Genomic DNA, 19,783 nt, shown 5'->3' on the forward strand with positions numbered 1-19,783 from the left:
GCAGAGACAACAAGCAGGAGTTAGGTACGAGTTCAGACTCTGCAGAAAAAGGAAGGGAACGGACATAGAGGCAAAACAGGTAAAGGACAGGAGAGAGTTCAGACTGGAACTGAGTGTACGGAGGAGACCGACACTGCAGAGGGATACAGGAGCGGGTCTGGGAATACGGCCCCCAGAGAGGCGGAACGAACAGGCAAGGAGCGTGTTCAGACAGGACAGACCAGACACAGGAGCGGGTCTAGGAAATCGGCCACTAGAAGGCGAGAGGAACAGGCTAGGAGCGAGTTCAGACAGGTCAGACAAGATACAGGAACGGGTCTAGGTAATCGGCCCCTAGAAGGCAGGAGGAACAGGCTAGGAGCGTGTTCAGACAGGACAGACAAGAGAACACAGAAAGGACTCAGTTCAGACACGGGAGCTGATACCGCAAAGCAGGAGACATACAGGACTCAGTTCAGACACGGGAACTGATACAAAAAGCAGGAGACAAGAAACGGGACCTGGCACCTTCAGAGTGCAAGCACACACTGAAGGAAACACTATGCTCAGGCAGGGATAGAAGGGAGCTGCTGAGCTATATACCAAGTGACAGACAGCAATAGGCTGAGGACGCACAAGGGGTGTGACCCACAGCAGGTACAAAAGGCAGGAAGTGATCGGGCGCCGCCCTTAAGCAGCAGAAACAGACACAAACAGACAGCATGGAGGGAAGCCTGAGAGACATTCTGGACAGGAGATCAAGTGCGCCCTCTTGCACAGTGGGAGATGGACCACCATGCAAGGACGCCGCCAGGTATGTTACAGTTATCTTAATTTTGGGCCCTTTATTGAACAATTCCATACAGACCACGGTTGGCAAGTTAGAACTGTAAGATTCACTACGTGAACCACTGGTGTTTTGTGGAAAAGCACATGTACACCGCGTTCCAAATTATTATGCAAAAAGTGTTTAGGAGTGATAAGGGAAGAATTTGTTTGTTTGTCAGTTAAACTCATTGATGGTGATGTGTGTCAGGGCTCTTTATATCACTGTAAGCAATTGCAGACACCTGTGCTAATTAGTTTGGCAGGTGTGTCCAATGAAAGGCAAGACTACTTAAGAAGGCTCTCTCACATTATTAAGCAGCCTACATTTTCTGCCAAAATGGGAAAGAAAAAGGATGTGTCGGCTGCTGAGAAGCAACAAATTGTGGAGTGTTTAGGTCAAGGCATGACTACAATCAACATTGTGCGATGATCAGGATGAAGTGTCTTGGCAATCAAGAAGTATGTAGCTGATTCACAGTACACACGTGTGCGTGCTGATAAGGGCAAATTGAGGACTCTTTCCTACAGGCAATTACGTCAGGTTGAAAGAGCAGCGGCAAAAAAGCCTTGTCATAGCAGCAGACAAGTTTTTGAAGCTGCTTGTGCCTCCAACGTCCCCCGAACAACAAGATGCAGGGTCCTTCAGAGGTTTGCAGCTGTGCATACGCCATCCTGTCGACCTCCTCTATCCACTTCACACAAGCAGAAACGGCTCCAGTGGGCCAAACATTACATGAAGACTGATTTCAAAACTGTTTTGTTCACGGATGAGTGCCGTGCAGCGCTCGATGGTCCAGATGAATGGAGTGGAGGATGGCTGGTTGATGGACACCCCACGCAAACACGGCTACAGCGCCAACAAGGAGGAGGTGGAGTAATGTTTTGGGCTGGAATCATGGGGAGAGAGATTGTCGGCCCCTTTAGGATCCCTGAAGGCGCTAAAGATGAACTCCATAATGTATGTGGATTTTCTCAAACAGCACTTCCTGCCATGGTTCAAGAAGAAGAACCGTGTATTTCACAGCAAGATCATTTTTCTGCATGATAATGCACCATCTCATGCTGCACATAAAACATCTGCATCTCTGGCTGATATGGGCATAAAAGGGGACAAACTTATGGTGTGACCCCCATGCTCCCCTGACCTCTACCCCATTCAGAACCTTTGGAGCATCATTAAAAGGAGTGTCTATGATGGCGGGAGGCAGTTCACATCTAAGCAACAGCTCTGGGAGGGTATTCTGTCCTCATGCAAAACAATTGAAGCAGAAACCATCCAAAACCTGACAAATTCAATGGACGAGAGAGTTCAGAAGCTCCTTTCGAACAAGGGGTCCTATGTGAAAATGTAACATCACCTAGAATAAAGTTTTGAGTTGAAAACTGTTTGATTTCAGTTTCTAACAACCTGCTAATGCTTATAATTTCAAAAATGACCATTTTTTTGGTCTTTATTAAAATGAAAAGGTTGATCGAAAAGTTTGGGGGATCTAAGAGTGTGGCAACCCAGTAGTCATGATTACTTCGAATTCTAACAATATGAGGGTCATGCTGCAGGTAGTGCAGCAAGAAGGCACTTATGTGTCTTGCGCATCTCGGAGCCCCAAAATTATTTTCCGGGCTAGATGCAGCTAAAAATTATTTTTAATTTTAAATCTGGTGAAGCTTATTATAGATGACCTAATAGGATCAGTGCTGCACACTGCTACAAAGCCCAAATTATTTTCCAGTCAAGATACAGATAAACATGATTAGTAATTTGAAAGCTTAAAACGGTTGGTAGGGTGATTTTAACCAATCATCAAGCTTTTACTCTCCCCAGGATGACACAGGGGTAGAAAAGTCGTTTCGGATCCATGATTTGTTCATCTTTATGAACGTGAGTCTGTCTACATTATCAGTGGAGAGCCGCGTGCGCTTATCTGTCAGCACACCACCAGCAGCGCTGAACACACGTTCAGACAGAACGCTGGCTGCGGGGCATGACAAGATCTCCAAGGCGTAAGTGGCTAGCTCCGGCCATTTATCCAGATTGGAAGCCCAAAAAGAGCAAGGGTCCAGTGACACAGTCGTGGCTTCAATGTTTACTTGGAGATACTCCTGTACCATCGTCTCTAGGCGTTGACTATGTGTCAGACTTCTTGTCTCCTGTGGCCTTGCAAAGGATGGGCTAAAAAAGTGGTGAAATGATTCCGCAAAATTGATGTTACCAGCAGATACTGTGGTTCTGTTACGGTTTGAGTGCTGAACACTTGACGGTCCCACGGTTGGCAAGTTGGAACTGTGAGATTCACTACGTGCACCACTGGTATTTTGTGGAAAAGCACATGTAAGATTCTGCAACAGTCTCTGCTGATACTCCTGCATGCGTGCATCCCTTTCTATGGCAGGAATAATTTCTGCAAATTTACTTTTGTACCGGGGATCTAACAGTGTGGCAACCCAGTAGTCAGGATTATTTCTAATTCTCACAATTCGAGGGTCATGTTGCAGGTAGTGCAGCAAGAAGGCACTCATGTGTGTTGCGCATCCAGGAGCACCAAGTCCCTGTTGTGTTGGTGGCGAGGTAACAATCATGCTTCCTTCCTCTGTCCTCTCCCCCCAACCTCGCACAACAGAAATGTGATCAAGGTCTCCCTCATCTGATGAGTCTTCCATCAGTTCGTCCTCCACTTCTTCCTGGGCTCCTGCACCTTCCTCACTAGTTTGGCTGCTACCATGCGCCCTGGTAAAATCATCTCCCCCACCCTCACATGCCTGCCGCCCTGGTGCTGCCGACCGTCTGGACCTTGCAGATGTTAGCCCTTCCGCATACAACTCCTCCTCCTCTACTTCCTCCACCTCCTCTTGTGCCACCACCTGACTCCGAATTCTGTTTAACATGTGCTCCAGCATGTAAATCACCGGAATAGTCATGCTGATAATGGCATCGTCAGCACTAAACATCTTCGTCGCCATTTCAAAACTGTGCAGAAGGGTGCATAGGTCCCTGATCTGAGACCACTCCTCCAGCGTGATTTGCCCCACCTCTGAATCTCGTTGGCCCAGGCTATACGTCAGAACGTATTGCACCAGGGCTTGTCGGTGCTGCCACAGTCGCTGCAACATGTGCAGAGTTGAATTCCACCGGGTAGGTACATCGCATTTTAGCCGGTGAAGTGGCAGGCCCAACGACTTCTGTAGAGATGTAAGTCGCTGAGCTGCGGGATGCGAACGGCGGAAGTGAGCACACAGCGACCGTGCCCTCTGCAGAAGGCCATCTAGTCTGGGATAGTGGGCTAAAAATTGCTGGACAACCAGGTTCAACACGTGAGCCATACAAGGCACGTGTGTGACATTGCCCCGGCGAAGGGCCGCACCCAGGTTTGCAGCATTGTCGCACACGGCCTTCCCTGGTTTCAGGTCCAGTGGAGACAACCATTCATGAAATTGGTTCTCCAGAGCTGACCACAACTCCTCAGCTGTGTGACTCACATTTCCCAGACATTTCAATGTAAAAACCGCCTGATGACGTTGAGCCCTACTGCCAGCATAGTAAGGAGGTGTGCAGGATCCCTTCTGCGCAGTTAGAAAGCTTGTGGCATGACCAGACAGGCTTTGGGTGCAGGTGGAAGACCGAGAGGAGGTTGAGGAGGCAGAAGCAGTGGAGGAAAAATGACATAAAGAGGATTGACGCACAACTCGTGGGGACGGCAAGACTTGGACAGCAGCCCCTTGTCCTGCTGTCACCATAGTTACCCAGTGCCCAGTCAGCGACATGTAACGCCCCTGTCCATGCCTACTCGTCCAAGTGTCTGTGGTGAAATGCACCCTGTCACACACAGAGTTTCTCAAAGAAGCGGTGATGTTGTGTGCGACATGCTGGTGGAGCGCAGGCACACCTTTCTTTGAGAAGTAGTGCCGACTGGGCATCTGGTACTGGGGCACTGCGACGGACATAAGGTCTCGAAAATCCTCTGTGTCCACCAGGCGGAAAGGCAGCATTTCTGTAGCCAAGAGCTTGCAGATGGTGAAATTCAACCTCTTAGCTTTCTCATGGCTAGGAGGAAATGGTCTTTTACTTGTCCACATCTGAGGGACCGAGGGCTGGCTATTGTGCTTAGACGGGGTTGATAAGGGTGTCCCCGGCAAACTGCCGGTCTGTGAGGAAGATGCAGGCGGACATGTTAGGTTGCCTTGATCCAAAGGTGGTGCTATCGATGTCGGACAGCGCTCAAGACCAGCTGGTGTTACCACCTCCAAAGAAAATGATGACCTGCCAATCACGCTGGCTGTTGCGGGTAAAGAGGTGGCAGGTCTGCGCCCCAAAACAGGTGTGACTGCTGTCCCCCCAGTCCCCCCAGTCACAGAGGATGAAGAGGCCGCGGATGCACAAGATATGGCAGACGGTGGTTGGCCCGGCCGGCTAGACCGCATTGTAGCACACTGAGCTTCCCACTGCAACTTATGCTTCATGTCCATGTGCCGGTTCATGCATGAAGTACTCAAACTATGTATTTTTTGGCCTCTACTTAGCTTTTGCTGACAAATGTTACAGATAACACGAGTTGGGTCATCTTTATCGATCTGAAAAAATGCCCAGGCTATGCAAGGCTTAGCACCCATGCGACCTGAAGAGCCACCACGACTTGTGGTGAGAGGCAGAGTTGTGTTTGAGGATGCAGTTGTTGACGTGCTTCCAGTACTACGTCTCTGTCCAGGAAGGCGCAACCTGACCTCGTCGTCACTAGCATCTTCCTCCACCTCCTCTGCTGACCTCATCTCTTGGCTGACTGTGGGTTGACAGTAAGTGGGATCTCCGACCTCATCATCATCACCCTGTGCGTTATCACACCCGTCGTCCTCAGAGCCAACCTGTTCCTGCCCTGACAAAAAACTAAAGTTGTCGCTCCAATCAGGTATTTGAGTCTTATCATCGTCTTCCTCATTGTCTCCACCAACAGGAGTTACAGTTTGGGAATGAGGGTCTACATTATGGTCCGACTCATAAAGATTCTGGGCATCAGTGCAGATCATTTCCTCGTCTGGATTCACAGAAGCGCTGGAGTCGACCTCTGATTCCCAGGCTATAGTATGAGTAAACAGCTCTGCAGACTCAACCATCTGTTCTACCTCATACTCAGACGGGCAGCTGGAGATTTGGGAGCTGTGAGGAAGCAAGTGCGATTTGGGTGACACCTTTGAGGACTGGAGTATTTGTGATGTTGAAGTTGATGTGGAGGAGAGCCCACTTAAAGGAGCACTTGATATCCGTTGAAGCACCTGCTGTTTTTGTGCCTCATCTGGAATTTGTAGCGATTGGCGTGGCCGTAAGAAAGGGATCTTATCACATTGTCCGCTAAAAGAAGTAGACATTTTAGTTTGGCTGGAAGATGGTCTTTCTTCTGCACCTACCCCACGGACACAACCTTTTTTCCCCTTCCCAACACGCCTATTCCCCTTTCCACCAGCAGCAGGCCTTTTTCCACTCATTTTGGTGGTTAACTAATTCACAACTCTGGAGTTGTTTGCACAAAAAAACAATGGATGGTAACCGAGCAGAGCTGAGTGGCCAAACTGTGGTATTAGGCCAAAACTATTGGCTGGGTTAGATGCAGAAAAAAATTATTTTTAATTTGCAACCTGATGGAGGTCAGTATAGATGGACTAATAGACCAAGTCCCACACACCGCTAGAAGCCCAAATATTTTTTCAGAGCTAGATGCAGAAAATTTTTTTATTCAATTTGCAACCTGATGGAGGTCAGTATAGATGGACTAATAGACCAAGTCCCACACACTGCTAGAAGCCCAAATATTTTTTCAGAGCTAGATGCAGAAAAAAATTATTTTTAATTTGCAACCTGATGGAGGTCAGTATAGATGGACTAATAGACCAAGTCCCACACACCGCTAGAAGCCCAAATATTTTTTCAGAGCTAGATGCAGAAAAAAATTATTTTTAATTTGCAACCTGATGGAGGTCAGTATAGATGGACTAATAGACCAAGTCCCACACACCGCTAGAAGCCCAAATATTTTTTCAGAGCTAGATGCAGAAAAAAATTATATTCAATTTGCAACCTGCTGGAGGTCAGTATGGAAGGACTAATAGAACAAGTCCCACACACTGCTAGAAGCCCAAATATTTTTTCAGAGCTAAATGAAGAAAAAAATTATTTTTAATTTGCAACCTGATGGAGGTCAGTATAGATGGACTAATAGACCAAGTCCCACACACTGCTAGAAGCCCAAATATTTTTTCAGAGCTAGATGCAGAAAAAAATTATTTTTAATTTGCAACCTGATGGAGGTCAGTATAGATGGACTAATAGACCAAGTCCCACACACTGCTAGAAGCCCAAATATTTTTTCAGAGCTAGATGCAGAAAAAAATTATTTTTAATTTGCAACCTGATGGAGGTCAGTATAGATGGACTAATAGACCAAGTCCCACACACCGCTAGAAGCCCAAATATTTTTTCAGAGCTAGATGCAGAAAATTTTTTTATTCAATTTGCAACCTGATGGAGGTCAGTATAGATGGACTAATAGACCAAGTCCCACACACTGCTAGAAGCCCAAATATTTTTCAGAGCTAGATGCAGAAAAAAATTATTTTTAATTTGCAACCTGATGGAGGTCAGTATAGATGGACTAATAGACCAAGTCCCACACACTGCTAGAAGCCCAAATATTTTTTCAGAGCTAGATGCAGAAAAAAATTATTTTTAATTTGCAACCTGATGGAGGTCAGTATAGATGGACTAATAGAACAAGTCCGACACACTGCTAGAAGCCCAAATATTTTTTCAGAGCTAGATGCAGAAAAAAATTATTTTTAATTTGCAACCTGATGGAGGTCAGTATAGATGGACTAATAGACCAAGTCCCACACACCGCTAGAAGCCCAAATATTTTTTCAGAGCTAGATGCAGAAAAAAATTATATTCAATTTGCAACCTGCTGGAGGTCAGTATAGAAGGACTAATAGAACAAGTCCCACACACTGCTAGAAGCCCAAATATTTTTTCAGAGCTAAATGAAGAAAAAAATTATTTTTAATTTGCAACCTGATGGAGGTCAGTATAGATGGACTAATAGACCAAGTCCCACACACTGCTAGAAGTCCAAATATTTTTTCAGAGCTAGATGCAGAAAAAAATTATATTCAGTTTGCAACCTGATGGAGGTCAGTATAGATGGACTAATAGAATGATGCTATGCCCAAAAGATTTTACTTCACTAGGTGCAGTAAAAAAATTGGTATTCTATACACAGGTGGTATATCTTGCAACACAGATAGGCTACTCCACTGAATAACACACTCTGCAATAGGCCAAAAAGGATTAGCTTTGCTAGATTCAGCCAAATGCTGTGAAAAAAACTTGCACAGCACTGGCACAGACCTGCCTGGCAAAAACTGATAGGAACTGATGTAACCTAGTCCTGAAAAGGACTCCAATTACAATTAGTCTTTACTCCCACAATCTATCTATTTAAGAGCACAGACCTGCCTGATAAAAGTCGTAGGAAATGCTGTAACCTAGTCCTTAAAAGGACTGCAATCACAACTATTCCCTACTCCCAAGCTATCTGTATATTTGTGCGAAAATTGGCTTGAAATTAACAAGGTATAGCGCACACAGCAACAGCGGTGCCGTCTAACACGCAGCTGCAGCAGTGAGAAAATGGTGGCGACGGGGAAAATGGCTTGGTCTTATAGGGCAAGGACATGTGACATACACTGCCAATCACACATGCCCTTGCTTGTGTGAAAAAAAGCACTTCGCTCCGTGTGTGCGCTGCTGATAGGCTGACAGATTGCACCTCCCCACTGCAAATGCGGGAAAGAGAAAAAAAAATGGAGATCTTCATTGTTCCTGCAGAGATCCATCCCCTGCCCCTCCCCCCGCCCCGCTGTACACTCAAACTGCGTATTAACATTAATTTTCATCATTACTGAGAAAAAATCCAGTTATGATTTTGGTGCACGAACAGTTATCGAACATAACCTCGAACAGCCGAATTTTTCTCAAATTGTTTGTGTTCGCCGACCGGCTCGAACACCGCCCAAAACAGCTCGAATTTCAGATTGGCGAACAGTTCGAGTAGAACAACGCTCATCTCTACTGACAACCACTGCTGTCTACCTTGTGAACATTATGTTGAAGCTTGCAAGGTGTCATGGGTTTACCGTGACAGAGAGGAGCCAGAAGACAGCAGCATCTGATTCCTCCCACTCATTAGAAGCCTTTCACCTTCATAGTAATCGGTACAGGGGTTAATCCGCTCAGTTATGAGCTCCTGGAAGCTTACCATGATTTAGGCTCTCAGCAGATTTGTCCCGTGCACCTCCCCTACTGTGATAACGCTGTACCCCAACACATCAGACTGTCGCCTACCGTGAAAACCATGAAAAGGAAGCTGAAGACCCATTTCTTGTGACAAGGGTATAATCTGCGTTAACCCATGTTACAACATACCGCTGCACGACTAGCTGTACGTTGACCTACTGTACCCTCACCCATGCCTTGTACATTGTTTGTGCACCGTCGCGGACAGGGTCCTCTCTCCTCTTATACCAGTCGGTGACCCCTTTTCACATGTAACACGCCACGGAATAAATGTCACTATAATAGTAATTATAGTACTTGTACTCTGGGTCAATTGATGGCATTTCCCTGGTGTCTACCTCTAATTTGATGTGTTTTGGCAGCTTTTGGGCCCATTTGAAGGTGTTGTATACGCTTTTTTTTTGTCCCCCTATTGAATTCTATGGTGTTCGGAAATGTTTGTCGAATGTTGACAAATAACATCGGCGAATGTCTAAATATTCGGCCAACATTTCTGAACTGAACATTGAAATGTTTGCTCATCTCTGTCACTCCATACAAAGTCTGATCCTGATGAAGATAGCCAAGTTCTGAGATCAGCTAACAACCTTACTTCCAAAGACAACGAATGGAGCTGCCACTCTTACTGGTGCATGTCCCGCATTCTGGTGATCAGTGAGGTCTCTGACAGTGGAGTCCAGACAAATCTAACTATTATCTCCTATCCAATGGAAAGGTAATAACTTTGTTAGATTGGAATACCCCTTTAAGCTAGTTAATGCTTTAAATTTGTAGTACTGTTTTATACATTTCTAGGCGATTTCCCCTGGTGTCCATGATTATAGGGATGTTGACAATTATCCTAAATAGACACACACCAGAGGGGAGCTGATTTTTCTTTTTTTTGGAGTCCTCCCTGAGGCTTTTAATGGAAAAGATATAATTCTTTGATAAGGTTTTCCCTTCCTATTAATATTTATGTAAGGACTTGTAGCTAGTGATGAGTGAGCATGCTCGCCACTGCTCGGTACTCACCCGAGCATCTCGGTACTCGAGATGCTTGGAGCTCGCCGAGTACTTGCGTGATGCTCGGGTCCCCGTCCTGCATGTTTGGCGCTACTTAGAGCACCAATCATGCAGGGATTGTCTGCCACTCACTGTAGTGCCACAGCCATGGCGGTTGTGGCATTACAGTGATTGCCCAAATCGATGGGAACAGTGCTCACAGTGAAACATGAAAAGCCGGCAATTCATAAGCGGCATACATCGGTACCCGACAATTTAGAACAGAAAGAATAGAGCATCACACATAGATTAGATAGATAGAAACATGTCAGTCACATATATAATAAGTACAGTGACAGTGTTGGTTACTGTACTTGTCATTTAGTGTTAAAATAAAGGATTTATTAAAAATAAAATTGGCGTGGGGTTCCGCCTAATTTTAGTCTCTAGCGGAGGTTAAGCAGATGGCTGGGGCAGATGTTTGAAGCCTGGGAAGGGGGTAATACCCACGAAGCTTCCCAGGCTACTAATATCAGCCCCCAGCTGAATACCTAGCCTTTACTAGCTATTAAAATGGGGGACACAAAAAAAAATGACGTGGGGTCCCCCCTATTTTAATAGCTAGCAAAGGCTTGGCAGACAGCTGGGGGCTGATATTAATAGCCCAGGAAGGGTGCCATGAATATTGGCCCCCTCCCTGGCTTGAAACAACAGTCATCAGCCGCCACAGAAATGGCGCATCCGTAGGATGCGCCTGTTCTGGCACTTAGCCTCGCTCTTCCCACTGCCCTGTAGCGGTGGCAGTGGGGTAATAGGACTGGGGTTGATGTCAGCTTATAATGCCAGCTGACATCAAGCCCAGGTTAGTAATGGAGAGGCGTCTATAAGACAGTGCGGAGCGCAGGCAATGTCTCTGAAGTATGGCATGCTGGATGGCAGCGTTCTGCTACCATCCAGCCTGCCATCTCAATGCCATCCCAGCGTGGGAGAATTCTCCTGCTCAAGCGGTGACGTCATTTGCCGGCACCGCTTGAGCAGGAGAATTCTCCCACGCTGTCAGTGACGTGCACGAGGTGAGCTGAGTTCATTGGGCATGAACTCGGCTCATCTGGATGCCGTCACAGCCAGACACTGAGGAGCTTCACTGAGGAGCTTCTCAGCGTCTGCGGCATGGCAAGCTGGATGGCAGCGTTCTGCTGCAATCCAGCCTGTCTTGTCAATGTAGCAGAGCTGCAGCTGTCCTGGGAACCATGGAAAGGTAAGGATGAGGTTGGTTAATTATTTTACTTTTATTGCAGGAGATCGTTGGCTTCAGCTGGAATGGGCTATACGGTAAGTAGAGTTTAATTTAGAACATTAAAGTATTGTGTCTTTATTTCAATTAAAGGATTTTATTCTGGGTGTTGGTGTTTTTTTTTTAACTTTCACTATGGGGTTAGTAATGGGGGCGTCTTATAGACGCCTCTCCATTACTAACCTGGGCTTGATGTCAGCTGGCATTATAATCTGACATCAACCCCAGCCCTATTACCCCACTGCCACCGCTACAGGGCAGTGGGAAGAGTGAGGCTAAGTGCCAGAATTGGCACATCCTATGGATGTGCCATTTCTGGGGTGGCTGACGGCTGGTGTTTCTAGCTTGGGAGGGGGCCAATATTCATGGCACCCTTCCTGGGCTATTAATATCAGCTCCCAGCTGTCTGCCTAGCCTTTGCTAGCTATTAAAATAGGGGGGACCCCACGTCCTTTTTTTTTTTTTTGGGGTCACCCATTTTAATAGCTAGTAAAGGCTAGGTATTCAGCTGGGGGCTGATATTAGTAGCCTAGGAAGCTCCATGGGTATTACTCCCTTCCAAGGCTTCAAGCATCTGCCCCAGCCGTCTGCTTAACCTCTGCTAGAGACTAAAATTACGGGGAACCCCCACGCCAATTTTTTTTTTTAATAAATCCTTTATTTTAACACTAAATTACAAGTACAGTGTAGCGTCGGCGTCCCTGCCTCCTGCTAGGCAGAGACGCCGTTCCTCTCACCTCCCTGCTCCGTCCTCGGGGTCCCCTTCCCGCGCTGCTGGCAGCGCTCGCAGCTTCCCGGGCACTGTGCTTAGGGCGCGCACGTGCGCCCTCTCTTAAGGGGGCCACGCGCACCGTCCTATGGAGTCCCCGGCCAATTGCTGGTGGAGCTCCCATATATAAGGCACCTCCTCCAAAATGGAGGTGCCCGAGCAAAGTTGTTGCAAAGCCTTTCACCTCTGCTTCAGCCCTCAGGTCCCGTTGCCAGTCTGTTTTCCAGCTCTGTCTACCTGCTTGCATTCCCTGCGGTACGACAGTCTGTCTACCAGCATCTGCCAGTCTGTCTATGGAACAGCTCGCCTGCGGATCAGGAAGCACCTGCCTGATACCTGCCTGAGACCACCTGCCAGCCAGCCCAGAGACTCTTATCCGCTCACCTGGGAGCGCTCACCTGCTACCCGCCAGCTAGCCTACCTGGAGGCTCTGCCGTCACTTGCCGTGACCACCTGCCAGCCAGCCGAGAGACTCTTACCCGCTCACCTGGGAGCGCTCACCTGCTACCCGCCAGCTAGCCTACCTGGAGGCTCTGCCGTCACTTGCCGTGACCACCAGCCAGCCAGCCGAGAGACTCTTACCCGCTCACCTGGGAGCGCTCACCTGCTACCCGTTTGGCTAGCCTGCCTGGAGGCTCAGCCGTCACTTGCCGTGACCACCTGCCTGTCTAGAGACTCCTACCCTGTTGTCACTTGCCGTGACCACCCGCCTGTCAAGAGACTGTTCCCGTCACTAGCCGTGACCTCCTGCCCTTCTACCCAGAGACTGTCCCTGTCACTTGCCGTGACTATCTGCCCGCCTTCCCTGGGAGCCACCCGCTTCCTTACAAGGACTGCCCCTTTGTATAGTAGCTCAGAGGTTCCACCTCCCAGACCCGTTACAGTTTGCTCGGGACATGGAACCCGGTGGCACCCAAGCTCCCTCGCTCTCGGACCTATGTCATGAACTTTCCCGTCAGAGGTCCCAACAGGACTCCATCTTGGGCCACCTGCTTAGTGTTCACTCCCGCCTGGACACACTGACTACCTCGTCGGGAGCTGCTTCCACTCGCACAACTACTACCCCGGCAGCGCTGCTGTCCATCAATACCATGGCATCCTTTCCCAGTCCCCGCCTTTCCGCTCCGCCTCGTTTTGGTGGAGATCCCGGTCAGGCACGGGGCTTCATTAACCAGTGCACCCTGCACTTCGAACTTTTGGCACACCAGTTTTCCACTGACCGAGCCAAAGTGGCCTTCATCATGTCCCATCTCACTGGGGAGGCGCTGGCCTGGCTAAATCCTCTATGGGAGAGAGGAGCCCCCCTGGTGTCCAACCTGCCAGCCTTTCTCACGGCCTTCCGGAAAGTCTTCGATGAACCAGGACGGAAGACCTCATCCGCCTCATCTCTGCTACGCCTCCGGCAAGGGAGTCTCACCGTGGGCCAATATGCCATATTGTTCCGTACCCTTGCTTCTGAGCTTGCCTGGGATAACGACGCCCTGGTGTCCATCTTTTGGGAGGGTCTATCCGGCCGGATTAAAGATGAACTTGCCCTTCGGGACATTCCTACCACTCTCGACGACTTAATAACTCTTGCCACCCGGATTGACATCCGATTCCAGGAGCGTACCAGAGAGGTCACCCGTGAGAGGAGGTTTCCTCGCCTTGCTCCTACCTTCCAGAATCCCGTCACTTCCTCTGTTACTCCCCAGGCGCACTCACCCGAGCCTATGCAGGTCGACCCGACCAAGATGGTCAAAACCCGTCAAGAGTCACGCCGTGCCGAGTGGAGCTGCTTCTACTGTGGCAGTAAGGAGCACCAGATCCGTTCCTGCCTGGAGAGGTCGGGAAAGCCTGTGTCTAGGATCGCTCAGAGAGGTTGTCCTAGACAAGAGTAAACCCTCTCCATCTCTGATGCTGTCGGTCTCTATCATCTGCGGGGAGAACCGTTACTTTGAACTAGCTCAACTTGATTCTGAAGCTGCCGGAAATCTCATTTCTCAGTCCCTGGTAGAGAAATACCACATTCCCACCAAATCTCTGGTCGAACCCTTATCTGTCGCCTCTGTGGACGGGGGTCTCTTACCGCATCCCATCCAACTTATCACCGAACCCATAACTCTGCAGGTGGGAATGCTGCACTCTGAGAGCATCTTCTTTCATGTTCTATCTGGACTCTCTCATGCCCTTTTGCTTGGCCTACCTTGGTTCCAGAGACATGCACACGTGCTTGATTGGCAGACCGGAGAAGTCCTTCGCTGGGGACAGGACTGCCATAAGACTTGTTTAGTTCCCGTTCGTCCTGCCCGTCCTTCTCCTTCCCCAGCCAATCTACCCGGCCTGCCGGTACCCTATTGGTCTTATGCTGATGTCTTTAATAAAAAGGAAGCAGAGACATTACCTCCTCATAGACCATACGATTGCCCCATCGCCTTGGTACCTGGCGCTACTCCGCCCCGAGGGCGTATCTACCCTTTGTCCGCTGCTGAGACCCGGTCCATGTCTGAATATATCGAGGAGAACCTGGCCCGGGGATTTATCCGGAAATCTACCTCCCCGGCGGGAGCAGGTTTCTTCTTCGTTAAAAAGGACAGCTCACTCCGTCCCTGCATAGACTATAGAGGCCTTAACCAGATCACGGTGAAGAATAAATACCCCCTTCCACTCATTCCCGAATTATTTGACCGTCTGAGGGGTGCTAGAATCTTCACCAAGCTGGATCTCTGTGGGGCCTATAACCTGGTTCGTATCCGTCAGGGGGATGAATGGAAGACGGCATTCAACACCCGGGACGGCCTCTATGAATACCTCGTAATGCCCTTCGGTCTCTGTAATGCTCCCGCCGTCTTTCAAGAGTTGGTCAATGATATCTTCCACAACCTTCTCTACTCCTGCGTGGTGGTATACCAGGACGACATCTTGGTCTTCTCTCCGGATCTCCCTACACACCGGAGGGACGTTCGTCAGGTCCTGCTCAGGCTCAGGCAAAACCACCTCTACGCAAAATTTGAGAAGAGCCTCTTTGAGCAGACTTCACTTCCATTTCTGGGCTACATCATCTCTCAGACCGGTTTACGAATGGATCCTGAGAAACTTTCTGCCATCCAGAAGTGGCCCCGACCGGATGGGTTAAAGGCTATCCAGCGGTTCCTGGGCTTCGCCAACTACTACCGCCTCTTCATTCCACACTTCTCTTCCCGGACTGCCCCTATCTCTGCACTCACCCGCAAGGGCGCTAATCCCAAAGAATGGCCGCCCGAGGCAGAGGAGGCCTTCCTGTCCTTGAAACAAGCTTTCTCCTCTGCTCCTGTGCTGCACCGTCCGGACAGCCACAAACAATTCTTCTTAGAAGTAGACGCTTCCTCCTCCGGAGCCAGAGCGGTGCTCACCCAAAAGTCGTCTTCCGGAAGAATGGTAACCTGCGGCTTCTTCTCCAAACTCTTCTCCTCATCTGAGCGCAATTATTCTATAGGAGACCGAGAATTGTCAGCCATTAAGTTGGCACTGGAGGAGTGGCGTTACTTGCTCGAGGGGGCTCTTCACCCGGTAATAATCTACACGGATCACAAAAACTTGGCTTATCTCCAGAGTGCCCAAAGACTTAACCCGCGCCAAGCCCGGTGGTCCTTGTTCTTCGCCCGCTTTGATTTCATTCTTCATTTTCGCCCGGCAGACAAAAATATCAAAGCTGATGCCTTGTCCCGATCCTTTTTGTTCTCCGATCTAGAGGAGGAGCCAAAGCACATAATCGACCCCGCCAAGGTAATGCTGGTGGCCCCCGTGGATCTTAATCGTCTTCCACCTGGTAAGACGTTCGTAACAGTACCTGATCGTGAGAAAGTCCTACACTGGGGACATTCGTCTAAGCTAGCTGGCCAAGCTGGCCAGAAAAAGACCCTCCTGCTTATTACCTGGCATTACTGGTGGCCTACCCTGCACAAGGACGTAATAGACTTTGTCTCAGCCTGTGCGTCCTGCGCCCGCAACAAGGTTCCTAGACATCTGCCAGCCGGCCGCCTTCTGCCTCTTCCCATACCTGCTGCCCTGTGGCAGCATATAGCCATGGACTTTATAACGGATCTCCCTGTCTCTGCTGGTTGTACGGTCATCTGGGTGGTTGCTGACCGCTTCTCTAAGATGGCTCACTTCATTCCCCTGCCGGGCCTTCCGTCTGCATCTGAATTGGCTAAAGACTTTATACATCATATTTTCCGTCTTCATGGTCTCCCTCTCCACATCGTATCCGACCGAGGAGTTCAGTTCACCTCTCGCTTCTGGAGAGCCATGTGTAAACTGCTGGGGGTCACCTTGGACTTCTCCTCTGCTTATCACCCACAGTCCAATGGTCAAGTAGATAAGATCAACCAAAGTTTAACCAGTTACCTCCGGCACTTTGTTAATGCCCACCATTCCGACTGGGTGGATCTTTTACCGTGGGCCGAATTTTCCTATAACAATCACGAGAGCGAGTCTTCCTCCAAATCCCCGTTTTTTATTGTCTATGGTCAACATCCTCAGATCCCGTTTCCCGTCTCCGCCTCGGTGGATAATCCGGCCGCGGAATCTCTTGTTAGTGAATTCTCCTCCATTTGGGAGAGTACCAGATCCGCACTTCAGTCCTCCGAGCGGATGAAGAAACAGACTGACAAAAGACGTCTATATCCGCCTCAATTCCGTCCTGGAGATAAAGTTTGGCTCTCGTCCAAGTATGTCCGGCTCAAGATTCCTTCCTACAAGTTAGGGCCCCGGTTCATCGGCCCACTGGAAGTTATCAAACAAATCAACCCGGTGGCCTATAAATTGAAACTCCCAGCCAACTTGCGGATCCCTAACTCCTTTCATGTATCTCTCCTCAAACCTGTGGTACTTAACTCTTTTTCCAAGTCTACAGGTACGCCTCCTGCTCCGGTTTCCGCTGAAGACGAGTTTGAGGTAGAGAGCATTCTGGCCACCAAAAGGGTAAGAGGAAAGACCTTTTTTCTAGTGGATTGGAAGGGGTTTGGTCCTGAGGAGAGAACGTGGGAGCCCCGGGAGAACATCCATGCCCCGCTCATCCTTGATAAATTTCTCTCCGGCCTAAAAAAGGGGGAGGCCTAAAGGGGGGGGTACTGTAGCATCGGCGTCCCTGCCTCCTGCTAGGCAGAGACGCCGTTCCTCTCACCTCCCTGCTCCGTCCTCGGTGTCCTCTTCCCGCGCTGCTGGCAGCGCTCGCCGCTTCCTGGGCACTGTGCTTAGTGGCCGCGCGCGCCGTCCTAAGGAGCCCCCGGCCAATTGCCGGTTGAGCTCCCATATATAAGGCACCTCCTCCAAAATGGAGGTGCCCGAGCAAAGTTGTTGCAAAGCCTTTCACCTCTGCATCAGCCCTCAGGTCCCGTTGCCAGTCTGCTTTCCAGCTCTGTCTACCTGCTTGCATTCCCTGCAGTCCGACAGTCTGTCTACCAGCATCCGCCAGTCTGTCTATGGACCAGCTCGCCTGCGGATCAGGATGAACCTGCCTGATACCTGCCTGAGACGACCTGTCAGCCAGCCCAGAGACTCTTATCCGCTCACCTGGGAGCGCTCACCTGCTACCCGCCAGCTAGCCTACCTGGAGGCTCTGCCGTCACTTGCCGTGACCACCTGCCAGCCAGCCGAGAGACTCTTACCCGCTCACCTTGGAGCGCTCACCTGCTACCCGCCAGCTAGCCTACCTGGAGGCTCTGCCGTCACTTACCGTGACCACCTGCCAGCCAGCCGAGAGACTCTTACCCGCTCCCCTGGGAGCGCTCACCTGCTACCCGCCTGCTAGCCTACCTGGAGGCTCAGCCATCACTTGCCGTGACCACCCGCCTGTCAAGAGACTGTTCCCGTCACTAGCCGTGACCTCCTGCCCTTCTACCCAGAGACTGTCCCTGTCACTTGCCGTGACTATCTACCCGCCTTCCCAGGGAGCCACCCGCTTCCTTACAAGGACTGCCCCTTTGTATAGTAGCTCAGAGGTTCCACCTCCCAGACCCGTTACATACAGTAACCAACACTGTCACTGTACTTATTATATACAGTACAGACCAAAAGTTTGGACACACCTTCTCATTTAAAGATTTTTCTGTATTTTCATGACTATGAAAATTGTACATTCACACTGAAGGCATCAAAACTATGAATTAACACATGTAGAATTATATACTTAACAAAAAAGTGTGAAACAACTGAAAATGTGTCTTATATTCTAGGTTCTTCAAAGTAGCCACCTTTTGCTTTGATGACTGCTTTGCACACTCTTGGCATTGTCTTGATGAGCTTCAAGAGGTAGTCACCGGAAATGGTCTTCCAACAATCTTGAAGGAGTTCCCAGAGATGCTTAGCACTTGTTGGCCCTTTTGCCTTTACTCAGCGCTCCAGCTCACCCCAAACCATCTCAATTGGGTTCATGTCTGGTGATTGTGGTGGCCAGGTCATCTGGCGTAGCACCCCATCACTCTCCTTCTTGGTCAAATAGCCCTTACACAGCCTGGAGGTGTGTTTGGGGTCACTGTGCTGTTGAAAAATAAATGATGGTCCAACTAAACGCAAACCGGATGGAATAGCATGCCGCTGCAAGATGCTGTGGTAGCCATGCTGGTTCAGTATGCCTTCAATTTTGAATAAATCCCCAACAGTGTCTCAAGAAAAGCACCACTACACCATCACACCTCCTCCTCCATGCTTCACGGTGGGAACCAGGCATGTAGAGTCCATCCGTTCACCTTTTATGCGTCGCACAAAGACAAGGTGGTTGGAACCAAAGATCTCAGATTTGGACTCATCAGACCAAAGCACAGATTTCCACTGGTCTAATGTTCATTCCTTGGGTTCTTTAGCCCAAACAAGTCTCTTCTGCTTGTTGCCTGTCCTTAGCAGTGGTTTCCTAGCAGCTATTTTACCATGAAGGCCTGCTGCACAAAGTCTCCTCTTAACAGTTGTTGAAGAGATGTGTCTGCTGCTAGAACTCTGTGTGGCATTGACCTGATCTCTAATCTGAGCTGCTGTTAATCTGTGATTTCTGAGGCTGGTAAACTTATCCTCAGAAGCAGAGGTGACTCTTGGTCTTCCTTTCCTGGGGCGGTCCTCATTTGAGCCAGTTTCTTTGTAGCGCTTGATGGCTTTTGCAACTGCACTTGGGGACATTTTCAAAGTTTGCCCAATTTTTCTCACTGACTGACCTTCATTTCTTCAAGTAATGATGGCCACTCATTTTTCTTTACTTAGCTGCTTTTTTCTTGCCATAATACAAATTCTAACAGTCTATTCAGTAAGACTATCAGCTGTGTATCCACCTGACTTCTGCACAACACAACTGATGGTCCCAACCCCATTTATAAGACAAGAAATCCCACTTTTTAAACCTGACAGGGCACACCTGTGAAGTGAAAACCATTTCCGGTGACTACCTCTTGAAGCTCATCAAGAGAATGCCAAGAGTGTGCAAAGCAGTCATCAAAGCAAAAGGTGGCTACTTTGAAGAACCTAAAATATAAGACATGTTTTCAGTTGTTTCACACTTTTTTGTTAAGTATATAATTCCACATGTGTTAATTCATAGTTTTGATGCCTTCAGTGTGAATTTACAATTTTCAAAGTCATGAAAATACAG

At 48.9% G+C, this 19,783-nt stretch overlaps 1 protein-coding gene across 1 annotated transcript in view; it reads right to left on the reverse strand.

The window, feature by feature from the left end:
- The window catches only part of LOC141157211 (cytochrome P450 2D15-like), a 550,445-nt gene that overhangs the window by 112,326 nt on the left and 418,336 nt on the right, over nucleotides 1-19,783 (reverse strand). The window lies entirely within an intron of this gene.

Source organism: Phyllobates terribilis, unplaced genomic scaffold (genome assembly GCF_046119375.1).
Source record: "Phyllobates terribilis strain yellow unplaced genomic scaffold, ASM4611937v1 Scaffold_8__6_contigs__length_399053987, whole genome shotgun sequence".
NCBI classification, from domain to species: Eukaryota; Metazoa; Chordata; class Amphibia; order Anura; family Dendrobatidae; genus Phyllobates; species Phyllobates terribilis.